Below are 11,231 nucleotides of genomic sequence, written 5' to 3' on the forward strand. Positions count from 1 at the left end.
ATGAGCTAGGTAGACTATCAAAGAGAATAAATGACTGAAGGGGAAAAATCTTGGAAGATTTTTTGGGAGGGAAGAGAAACAATCCAAGTTTGATCTGAGAGATTGATCTTTGATAAGAGGAAGGAGAGTTGTCCATATTAATAGGAAAACAAGAAATAAGATGGCTTCAGGTGTGTTTGCAGATTTAGCAGTTACAGTTTCAGAAAATATCTAACAGTGATTTTATTATTTTAAGAATGCATGAGTAAACTTTCATTTGCTGGACATTATGAGAAAGGGAATGATAGTTTTAGAAAGAGGACAGGTTGAAGCTCTCATTTTAGAGAGATATAAAGTAAGAATTATGTAGCAAAATAAGCATTAAAAGCATGATTTTTTTGAGGAGAATCCAAGGGACATTGAAATTTGAAATTAGTACTTTAAATTATAGTCAATCTGCCTCATTGAATTGTATTTTCCAGTAATGTCAGTAATGTTCCATTGTTTATTTTAAGTAAATGAGCAGCTTTAATTAAACCAAGGGTCATAGTATTACTAGGTCAATATGTTAAACAAAGAAAATCACATTATATATATATATATATATATATATATATTTCAAGAGGTCTTTGTCTTAGGTACATGCAATCGCCAGAGAGAGAGAGAGAAATAGAGACAGAGACAGGGAGAGTGTGAAATCATCCCCAGGGGGACGGGCACTCCACAATCTCTTCTTCTCCATTCTCTTCACTGGATCTTGGGCATGAACACACACACATAGTCAGCATGGTTTTTAAGCTGTCAGGTCGCAGTCAAGCATGTGGGAGTCCAGCAACAGACATGCTACACCACCTTCTGACCTTGATTATTTATATATTTTAACAAACTAATTGGGAATGATGACTATTGAATAATTACCTGGACATACAAAATAATTATCTGGACATACAAAACTAGAAAAAAAACCAGGAGGTTGAAAGTGGTTAGAAACTGTTAGAATTAATGGATATCCTAGATAAAGTTAAATACAAGTCCTTCAACAGGTGCAGCTTCAATGCAGTAAATTGTGGTAAGAAAAGAAAATAGGAGCCCAGCAGATGACATAATGATTACATCACTGGACTCCCATGTAGCCGACCACAGTTCTGGTCCAGACCTAGTGACTTAAAACTCAAACTGGGTGTGAGTGTGTGCATGCTCCAAGTCCCAAGATAACGGAGGAAAAAGGGACTGCAGGATGGCCATCTCCCTGGGGGATGATTTCTTGCTTTCTGTCTCTCCCGTCTTTCCAGCGAGCACATGTGCCCCATAGCAAAAGTCTCTCTTAAAAAAAACAAACAAAAACAAAAAAAAAAGGAAAAGAAATAGTAGAGATTCTAGAAATGACCACATTTCATCACAGATGAGCTTTAGAGTAGTAGTCACAGTAATAGTTGATGACTTTGAGGGAACAAAGGAAAAGTTCAGGAAAGAGCATGTCAGATGCTTTAGATGTAGCACTACGTGAATGCTCAAGGGATGATGATGTTCAGAATTAAGCCGGTGTAGAAATATGAGACAGAACCTAAGTCTTCAATTAATGAAAGCTCTCTTCAAGGAGCTGTAAATGATAGTAGCCAAGTGTAGACTTGAGTAGCTCATCAGGCTATTGAAATAGGAAATGCAAAGGAGCAGAAATGTGAGAGAAAGTGGTATTCTGTAACCATACCATGAAGGACAACAAAAACACCAATAAAGGAGCTTTTGTTCTAATTTTAATAGAAGAAATAATAATGAAATAAATACCATTCACTTTTTTCTGTGACAATACAGTGCTACCTGTTTTAGTATGTGTGTGTGTGTGTGTGTGTGGTGTGTGAATATGTGTTAGACTTATTTGCTTTTACACACCTTTATTTTGTTATTAATGTTTTCATTGCTTTTAATTTCTTTCCAATTACAATTTCTGACTTACACATATTGATGTATATCTTTGTAGGAGAACAGTATGGTTTTTTAAAGCATGCGTGCAGTGTACAATAAGAAAATTCAAGTTACACACATATTCATTTTCTTCAATATAGAATGTTATTTTATGTTGTGCACACTTGATAGTTCAACTGGATCAGGGTGTTAAATTCTGTCAGCACAATAGTGAATGTCAATTGTTATTATTCACACTTTGCAGATGAGGGCACCAAATGAACATTGATGACGTCAAATAATCTTTCTTCAAAATTAGTAAATAACAAGTGTAACTCAACAGTTTGAAGGCTATACTTGACATCTACAGTACATTGTCATTTTGTCTCATGCAAAGGTCATGTGAAGTTATGAAAAGGAAATTAATTTAATAATATTTTCATTGAGGCCAGCCCTTACTCTAGAGGCTAAGGAAGCTGGGTATAATGTGGGTGACTCGTAGTTTGAATTCTGGCGAGAGTGACTTGAAAAGCACACCAAGCACGTGTGTGTGTGCTTCAGATCTTGACAGGATGGAGAAATGGAGAGGGGATTGTAGTATGTCTACATTCCAGTGGAGAGGACTTCTTGTCTCCATCTCCTCCACTTCTCTCTATGTTTCTTAGTCTATCTCTGGAGAATGCACACATAGTCAGGCTTATTAAGACAAAATAATGATAGTGCTGTAATTGTAGCAGACCACAGCTATGTTTCAAGTGAGATGCAAGCTTTACAAAATCTGAAGTAGATTTAGCAATCCCCTCGTGTCTTCTTACACAGTTGAGTTGTATGCCGTGATCATTACTTAGCCAATATAGGACATTTTGAGGGTATTTTCAGGATTTTGAAAACTGGAAGTTTCCAGGAATATGAAAATGTAATCATAGTATTTACTTTTTATGCTTTTTTTTGTTTCACTTTTTAGACAATCTTGCTATGTTGTAATCCTCCTGCCTAAATCTCCCAACTGGGATTACAGGCACACACCACCACACACAGCCTTTAGTTTCGAAGGAGAGGATAATCCAGAACTTTATGTGCTTCCAGCCTGAGGCATACAGCATCTTAGCAGTGTGTGTGTGTGTGTGTCTGTTTGTGAGGTCTAGGTCTAAGATCCTTCAGAAAGAGAGACACTCATCCCCATTTCAAAGCGTGACTCTGAGGAAGAACGGACTACAGGGACTGTCATGTCATTTCTTTTACCTTGAAAATTATGCACTCTGTCATTAGGATAAAAAGAGAAGATTAAGTTAAATTGAAAAGAGGACAGTGAAATTATAAAGGGCTTACTCTATACCAGGCATTTTTCTAAGGGCTTGATGCACATTAATGCATAAAATCTGAAGTACCTCTCTAAAGTGGGCCCTGCTATGCCTTTTTTCAGAAGAGAAACAATCAGGGAATATAAAAATGAAAGTGGAGAGATCAGCAGGTGGCATAGTGGACTCCCAAGTGGCCAAATGCAGTTCGAGTGCTGGACCGATTGGCTTGAAATTCATGCCAGGCACATATGTATGTGTGCCTAGGATCCTGAGAGGAGAATGTAGGAAAAGGTAACACTTAAAAAAGAAAAAGAGAGAGAGAGAGAGACAAAGGAAGGCAGGAAGGCAGAAAGAAAGGAAGGAAGGAAAGAAGGAAGGAAGGAAGGAAGGAAGGAAAGAAAGAAAGAAAGAAAGAAAGAAAGAAAGAAAGAAAGAAAGAAAGAAAGAAAGAAAGAAAGAAAGAAAGAAAGAAAGAAGAAAAAGAAATTAGATTGGTAGGAGTGACCAGAGGCCACACTGAGCAGAGGATAAAAAAGATATAAAGGCTTAAGTAATTAGGACAAGATGACAAATTAGCATGCATATGATCTTAATTTGATTTGTATGTATATGTTTCTTTGATGAAATGGTGGTAAAAATTATTTTAATTCTTTCTGGTTCTTAATTTAACTCCTTGGTCAACTGTGTGAAAAATATAGAATAATAGATGAAATATTTCAGTCATAATGGATCCTTCTGCTATAATATTTGATAATAATAATTCTGTAAAAAACATAGAATATTTTGTTAATTTTCCCAATAACTGCAGGAAAGAATGAATTGCCCTTTAGAGCTAAAACAAATACATCACAACTTTGGTAAATACTAGTTTTTAAGTCTATAAACATCAATATTATTTTTGTTCATAGACATAATGACCTATTTTTCTCAGGTTTTCAGAAAGCACATTTTACAACGGTTTATTTCAAATAGAAGTATGTGAGCTATTAAAAATTAAATAAATATTAATTTCCTAAAACACTATGAATATAAATGCAGATCATTTCTAGATGTTCTGTTTTACTAGTACAAAACTAATATGAAATGGTCCAAATAGAGAATTTGTTGAGCTTCCAGATTGCAAATATTTGAGAAAAAAAATGTATATCTCATTTGCTCAGCGAACAGTCTATAAATTGGACATTCACAGAGGCACAAGATCATTAACTATCCTTTCAGAAGTCAATTTTATGCTTCCTAAATTAGATCTAGAGCTAGGCTATTTTGGGATGGCAACTGGGAATAATACACAGATTTTGTGAAATCAGGTTTAGCCCATTTTCAGCTAAATCACATTCAATTCAATGACAACCACTGAAAACAAAGAACAGTCAATAAAAATAAGTCTCAGAAAATTCCTTTGTAGATTTTACTATTAAGTTTTCAAAAGGTTTTATACAATGAAGTTACAGATAATCATAATTGATCAAACTTTGCCTCTGGAACTTTTCGCACAAAAGAGAATCAATGAAATTGTGTGTGTGAGTGTGTTGAATGTAGTCCCCTGTATTTTGTTTGAAATATGTTTTTCTTCTATAATTAGGTGTGGCTTAGCTTGGTGTATACCATTTAAAAGTAAAAAGTTATGGTTCACAAAGAAGCCTGTTTAAAGATCATCTTGCTTTCAGTCAATGCATAAGGACAGCAGTATGATCATTTTCATATTCACCCTTTGCATTTTGATAAGAAAAAAGAGAAGGAAATTGTTTTATGTTTCAATTCCTGCAAAAAAATCACACACATAGATAGCCCTCATTTATACTAACCCATTTTTTGTTTTGAAGTAATGCTTTTTTTACTCATGCTGATAAAATCCTTTGGTTCTGGGCATGAGTTTAAATTTATTTTACAGAATATTTATGATAATTTTTAACTGGCATTCACTCAACTGCTGATTCTCTTAACCTAACAGACTACCGGTCTTTAATATAATTACACATTTATGTCTCCTGTAGGCACAATACTACTTACATGGTATTATTTTGTAATGAAAAATGAGAAAACAAATTTAATTAATATGCAATATTGTCCCTAAAATTATGATACTGAAAAAAGAATTCAATAATGTCTAGTATAGTTCCTAATATTTGATCTTGCTTTTAAATTACTACTAAAACATTTTGCCAAGTATTTTATATTGAACTTAATTCCAGGGAAAGGACTACATTGTCATAACAAGGGACTGAGCAAAAATGACCAAGGACAGTTATAAAGGTCAGCACTTAATACACTCTTAAATCTAGAAGGTACTCAAATGCTTAAAATGATTTGAGGCTGGGCAAGGAGCAACAGGAAATATGAAAACCAGTTTCACATTTAAGATGTACCTTATGTTTGGTATCCCATAATAACCACACCCAGAAGGTTACGTATAAAACGGCAGATGTCTTCAATAAATTAACCCAAGTATCACAGGTCAATCAGGACTGAATGGGAAGAAAGGTTTTAGTATGGGTAATAGGGATCTATTGTATTCTAGCTAAAGGATGACTGAGGTTTCTTTCTGTTTCATTTTTCCTCAACATGTATTTGAATTTCATCATAGCTGTCATCAAGAAATGAAAGAGGAAAAATTGCCTGTTGAGCAGAGCAGAACACTAATTGACTAGGTATGTCTAAATACTGGTACCCAAGAAATACAGACATTGAGAAACAGAAATAGTAGGATTTGAATAGCTGAGAACAGGGTTACGACCCATACCATAAACCTGTCAGATTATATCGGAAGTAGGGAAAAAATCAGGACGATAATAGAAGCAGAGAAGTAGGGTGTAAGTCAGAAAATAAGGTGTTACTTTGTCAGAACATCTCATTAAAACTGAAATTAGGTATAAAACACAGGACAGTAAAAATTACTGATTTTTAACACTTCCTTCAAGATTATAAAGCACTTCTATATAAACTTAAGCCAGCACATCTATTAGGTCATCAGGAAAGTCATGATGTATTTTTGTGTTTACTTATTTTTATTTATTTATTTATTTATTTATTTATTTTTAGAGAGATCGTTGCTATAGGGCCCATGTTCTCGCCAGAGAGACACAAAGCAAGAAATTACACATACACACCCTGGGGGAAGGATGGCCATGCTGCAATCCCTTCTCCATTCTCCTTTCAGGATCTTAGGCATGCACGCACATGCACCCGGTGTGAGATTTGAGCCACCAGATCCAGGATTTGAACAGCCGTCTACGACATAGGGGTCCAGTGATGTAACTATTGCACCATCTGCTGGTCCCTCTATGTTTTTCTATTCAAAAATGCACCATGACTTTCTCAACGATCTAATAAATATATCATCTATCTTAACAATTAGCCACAGGAGTGGGTCATTTTCTTTTGCCTGTAATATTTACCCATCCCTGGATTTTGTGGGTATATTTCCATAGAAATAATTACTGCTCTTATTTCTGTAGCCTTAAATATAAATACAATTTATAGTTTTTCCAGTTTTACCTTCTACTTTACAGTTTTCTTAAGTCTGCTTAATTTGTGAAAAGTTTTAACTGCTAATGCATCTCAGTTTTCAATGAAAAGAGATTAAATTTAATGTTCATTCAATCAGCACTGTGAAGTCTGTATATATATGCTTTTCATTTTTTTATGAGCATTCAATTTTCAATGAAATGTGCATACTTTGAAACAAAGTCTTCATTTTGAAATGCCATCATTTAAACTTGACCTTATTTTCTTTTACTTGTATAATCTGTATCCCATCCCCCCCAAATACGTCCCTATTTTACAACTTCAACTTCTTCCTCGACTGTTCCCAGTGGCTCAGGCATGACTTGGCATTTAGAAACTAGTGTAGGAGATATTTCTTCTCTAATATCAGACTTGTGATTTTATTAACGAGGTGGCTTATCTGAGTTCTATAACAACAACAACAACAAAAGACAGTTTTAAAGCAGGCTGCTGGCTATTGGAACTAATATATTCATGGATAATGAGAACAACAAAATGAAAAATGACCAGAAAATACAGTGATAGGGCATCTTAATATCTGCCTGTAAATCAAGGATGTTCACATGATTTTAGGATAAATGCAAAATACATTATAAACCCAACAGATAAAAAGGCAGATCAAAGAAACTATTTATTGACCTGTAGTCCTCCAAAGAGTGTTTACAAATGATGTTTTCCTAGAGGTAAGTCACTATAAATTATGAGTGGTGTGAAGAATGAGAAATCTCTTTATTATATCATGCTTATTGTTCTATACTCCTGGAAAACTTTAGCTGGATGAGTATATTTAACAAATATAAAAACCTCCATGGTATCTACTTTGCTAAAACTAAAGAATTGTTGTGGTTACCTTTTATGGTTCCCTCTCTCAGCAATTTATTTCTTAATTTTTGTACCCCTCTCACTCTGCCCATTCCTATATATCAACAGGCCCTACAAAAATATTTGTTCATTTTAGTGCTATGGCTGCCTAAGGCAGTAACTGAAAATTCCAGCTGAGCTAAACAGTATATTTGTGCTTTGCTAAAACGTAATGTGCTTTTGCTAGCTTTGCAGTTTTTTCCTATTATAGTACTTTTCAAGATTCTATCACCTTTAGAGTCTATCTATATTTTTTCCCAGGGTTGTTCACGAATGTTCCAAAACTGTGTACTAGGCATTCTTCCTCACAGATGTTGACGTGGTTTCCATCTCCTGACCCAGGAGCCCTTTCAATATAAATGTGCCCATGATGGATGGTGACCTCCTCTGATATTAATAGTATTGCTGTGGGAGCCATTGGACAGGATTAGTGATCTGTGAAGGAAACCTGCTAGGCTTGCTGAGACACTGTTTCAGAATTCGATTATGTGGTTAACAACAAATAATATGTCTCAGTTACAAATACATAATTAAAACTAGTTACTTAGAGTATACATGCATTATATACAAAGTATCTTTTATTAAACATAATGCCTCCTACAGAACTGAATTTTTAAAAACGTTTTTTCCATTTTTATATAAGACATCAAAAAGAAAGCATCATGTTACCCAACTTCAGATATAGATTTTTTGTTTGTTTATTTGTTCGTTTTCTTATCATGTGTAACATTGTGTTAGGGTAATCTTTAATTTTAACAGCAAGTTCTATACTTTATTCTTTGCTCCTTCCTGAAAAAATCTGCAGAGAACTTTGGGTTTATCATCTGGCATGAAAGGGGCTTCTATGTTACTAGTCCAGTCCATACATGAAAAACAAAACAAAAAACTAAGTAAGCTGAAAATGGACTCATTTCGATCTATCAGAGAGCTGAGATCCCAGGGCAAACTAATGTCCTTCAAATTGAAATGACAGTCAGAAACAGAGAATCACAGTTTACCTGAGTATACACATAGAAGAACAGGAGTAGAAATCTCCACATGAAGCATTGCCGGAGCAGGAAAATCTAAACTGTAACTGACAAATTGCTGAAGGCACAGCATGGGGAATTTGGAAAGTTGAAAACTCCTAGGGGGTTCTTTATTCTTTATTAGGGAGAGCACACACACTTCACATATTTTACCTATAAGATCCCTGCCAGCTTCTAGTGGCCAATATCAGAGAAAAATCCCAGCAGAGGAATGGGAAAAATAGATAATAAATTTGTCCAGGACAGTCTGTTTTCCTAAAAATGCTTGCCCTCTAAAACTCTTTTTCTGAGCCTAACTGGGGTTTAAGAAGAACCTGACAGATCTGTGGGAGAGTAAATACGCAATACCAAGTACCAACCAAGTACCACTTGCTTTCCTGTCTCACCAAGGAGGGAAAAACAAACTGAGAAATATCTGGGAAATTTCCAGCTCAAGTGCACAGGCTCGCTAAAAGACTGAGGCTGGTGGTGTGGTGGTTAAGGGGCTGGACTCCCACATGGCTGGCCACAGTCCCAGACGCGGTGAGATTGAGACTTAAACAGAGATGTTCACTCTCACCACAACCATTATGGTTTCAATGTGTCATGCCAAAATTCAAGTGTTAGAAACTTAACTGTCCTTTTGACAGGTGAAAACTTAATCTAGGTATGGTACTAAGAGGTAGGGCTTTTAGGGTGTGATTAGGATGAGATCAAGCTGTCACAATTGACTCCTGTGACTCTGGTAGAAGAGGAACGCAGGCCAGGGCTGATGCACAGACACACATACGGTCACCTTCTTGTCATGTAATACCTTGTATTGCTTCAGGAGTCTTCTGAGTCTCCCAGTGGAAAGCAGGTTTTCTCTGAATTTGTTCTTTCCATTTTGCACCCTCAGAACTGTGGACCATGATGTTCAGTTAGCAACAGAAAATTGATCCTAAGAAGTAGGGTGCTGCTAATAACAAGTCCTGAAAAAGTGGAAGTGATTTTGGAAACTAGTAATGGCCAGAGGTTGGAAAAATTTGAGAAACCTTTGCCTCTGGTAGGAAGTGAGAACAGATTAGAAAGGCTGGAACTTCTTAGAGACTGGTTGAGGAGCTATGACCAGATAGTTCAAAGCAATATGAGCAATGATGGCTGTGCTGAAGAGTTCAGATGAAAATGAGGAACTATCTTACTGAAAATTAGAGAAAGGGACATCTTTGCTAGGCTGTTGCATAGAACTTGGTTGCATTATGCATATTCCCTAGAGCTTTGTCAGTTGCTGAATGTAAATAGTTACAAATAAAATGCCTAAATAAAATATATGAATTGTGTGTTCACTTTTAGCTTAGAGCTGAATGACAGAACAAAGAGACAACTTCAAGATAGAATTTTTAATGAAAAGGGAGACAGAGTATAAAGATGTAGGATACTCACAGCCTGACCATGTGGCAGAAAAAGAAAGTGTACTTCCAAGACAGAAAACTACAGGAAGAGTCCAGCATGTGGGTACTAAAGAGATTAGGATGTGTAAATGTCAGCCAGATATTATTCCTCAAAACAGTAGGGGAAAGGACCCAAGAGCACATCATAGATCTTCACAGACATGTGAGGAAACATCCAGAATAAAAACCCAAACATTTACAAGTACACATATCAAATTCAATCTTCCAAAAATGAAAGACAAAGAAAGAATCTCGGAAGAGGAAAAAAATTCTGCAACATTGTTTAAGTTCCTAAACTTAATTTATTCACATATAACAATATTTGATAGACTTTAGGCACTTTTCATTCCTTCAAGCTTTAGTAAATGTCTCAGTCTTTTCCTTCATTATTTCTTCTGGTCAAATTATGGATAATTGGGGTTTTTAAACAAATGATTTTATTCCTACTTCCATACTTAATTTCTACCCAACTGAGTTATAAACTTTTTATGGTCATCTCTTATAAAATTATCATTACCAATAATGGCATTTACTTTATAACCTATTTTATTTTATTTTATTTTATTTTATTCACAGTTCTTTTTCCTCCATTCTCCCATTCTCCTCTCAGGATTTTGGTCACATATACACAAGGACCCTGTATGTTTCTCACGCCACTGTGTTCAGGACTCAGATTATGCAGTCAGTGTATGGGATCCAGAAGTCTTAATTTCTGCACTACTTCTGGCCACATACCCTGAATTATAAATAAACAATCTGAACATTACATTTATATCTTCCACTAAAATCCTGATTCCAACTATTAGGTCATAGAAAAATGTGTCATGACTTTCCTGACGACTTCATATTTCACCTCACCAAACATCCCAGTTCATTGATCCTGTCTGTCACAGTCTTCTGTCATCTTTCCATGTATCCTGATATCTGTCTCCTCACTGCTTGCTGGCCTTCACAGACTTCTACCTTTATGCACTCTTGCCCTTTCCCTGTCTAAATAATCTCTTCTTGTCCACTTCTCTAAAGTACTTCCTTGGCATTCTGCTAGATTTTTCACGAGTGCTTTTTAGATTCATGTGCTGAAATTTTGTTGCTATTATCACATTAAGAGAGTGAAAACTTAATTTGACTATGATACTGAAAAGTGAAGTCTCCCAGAGGTTATTAGGATTAGATAAGGTAATTGGAGTGGGGTCCCCATTATTGAATACTGGCAACGTTCAGAGAAGAGGAAGGAAAATGAAAGCCAA

Source organism: Tupaia chinensis, unplaced genomic scaffold, assembly GCF_000334495.1.
Source record: "Tupaia chinensis unplaced genomic scaffold, TupChi_1.0 Scaffold000658_1, whole genome shotgun sequence".
Taxonomy (NCBI): Eukaryota; Metazoa; Chordata; class Mammalia; order Scandentia; family Tupaiidae; genus Tupaia; species Tupaia belangeri.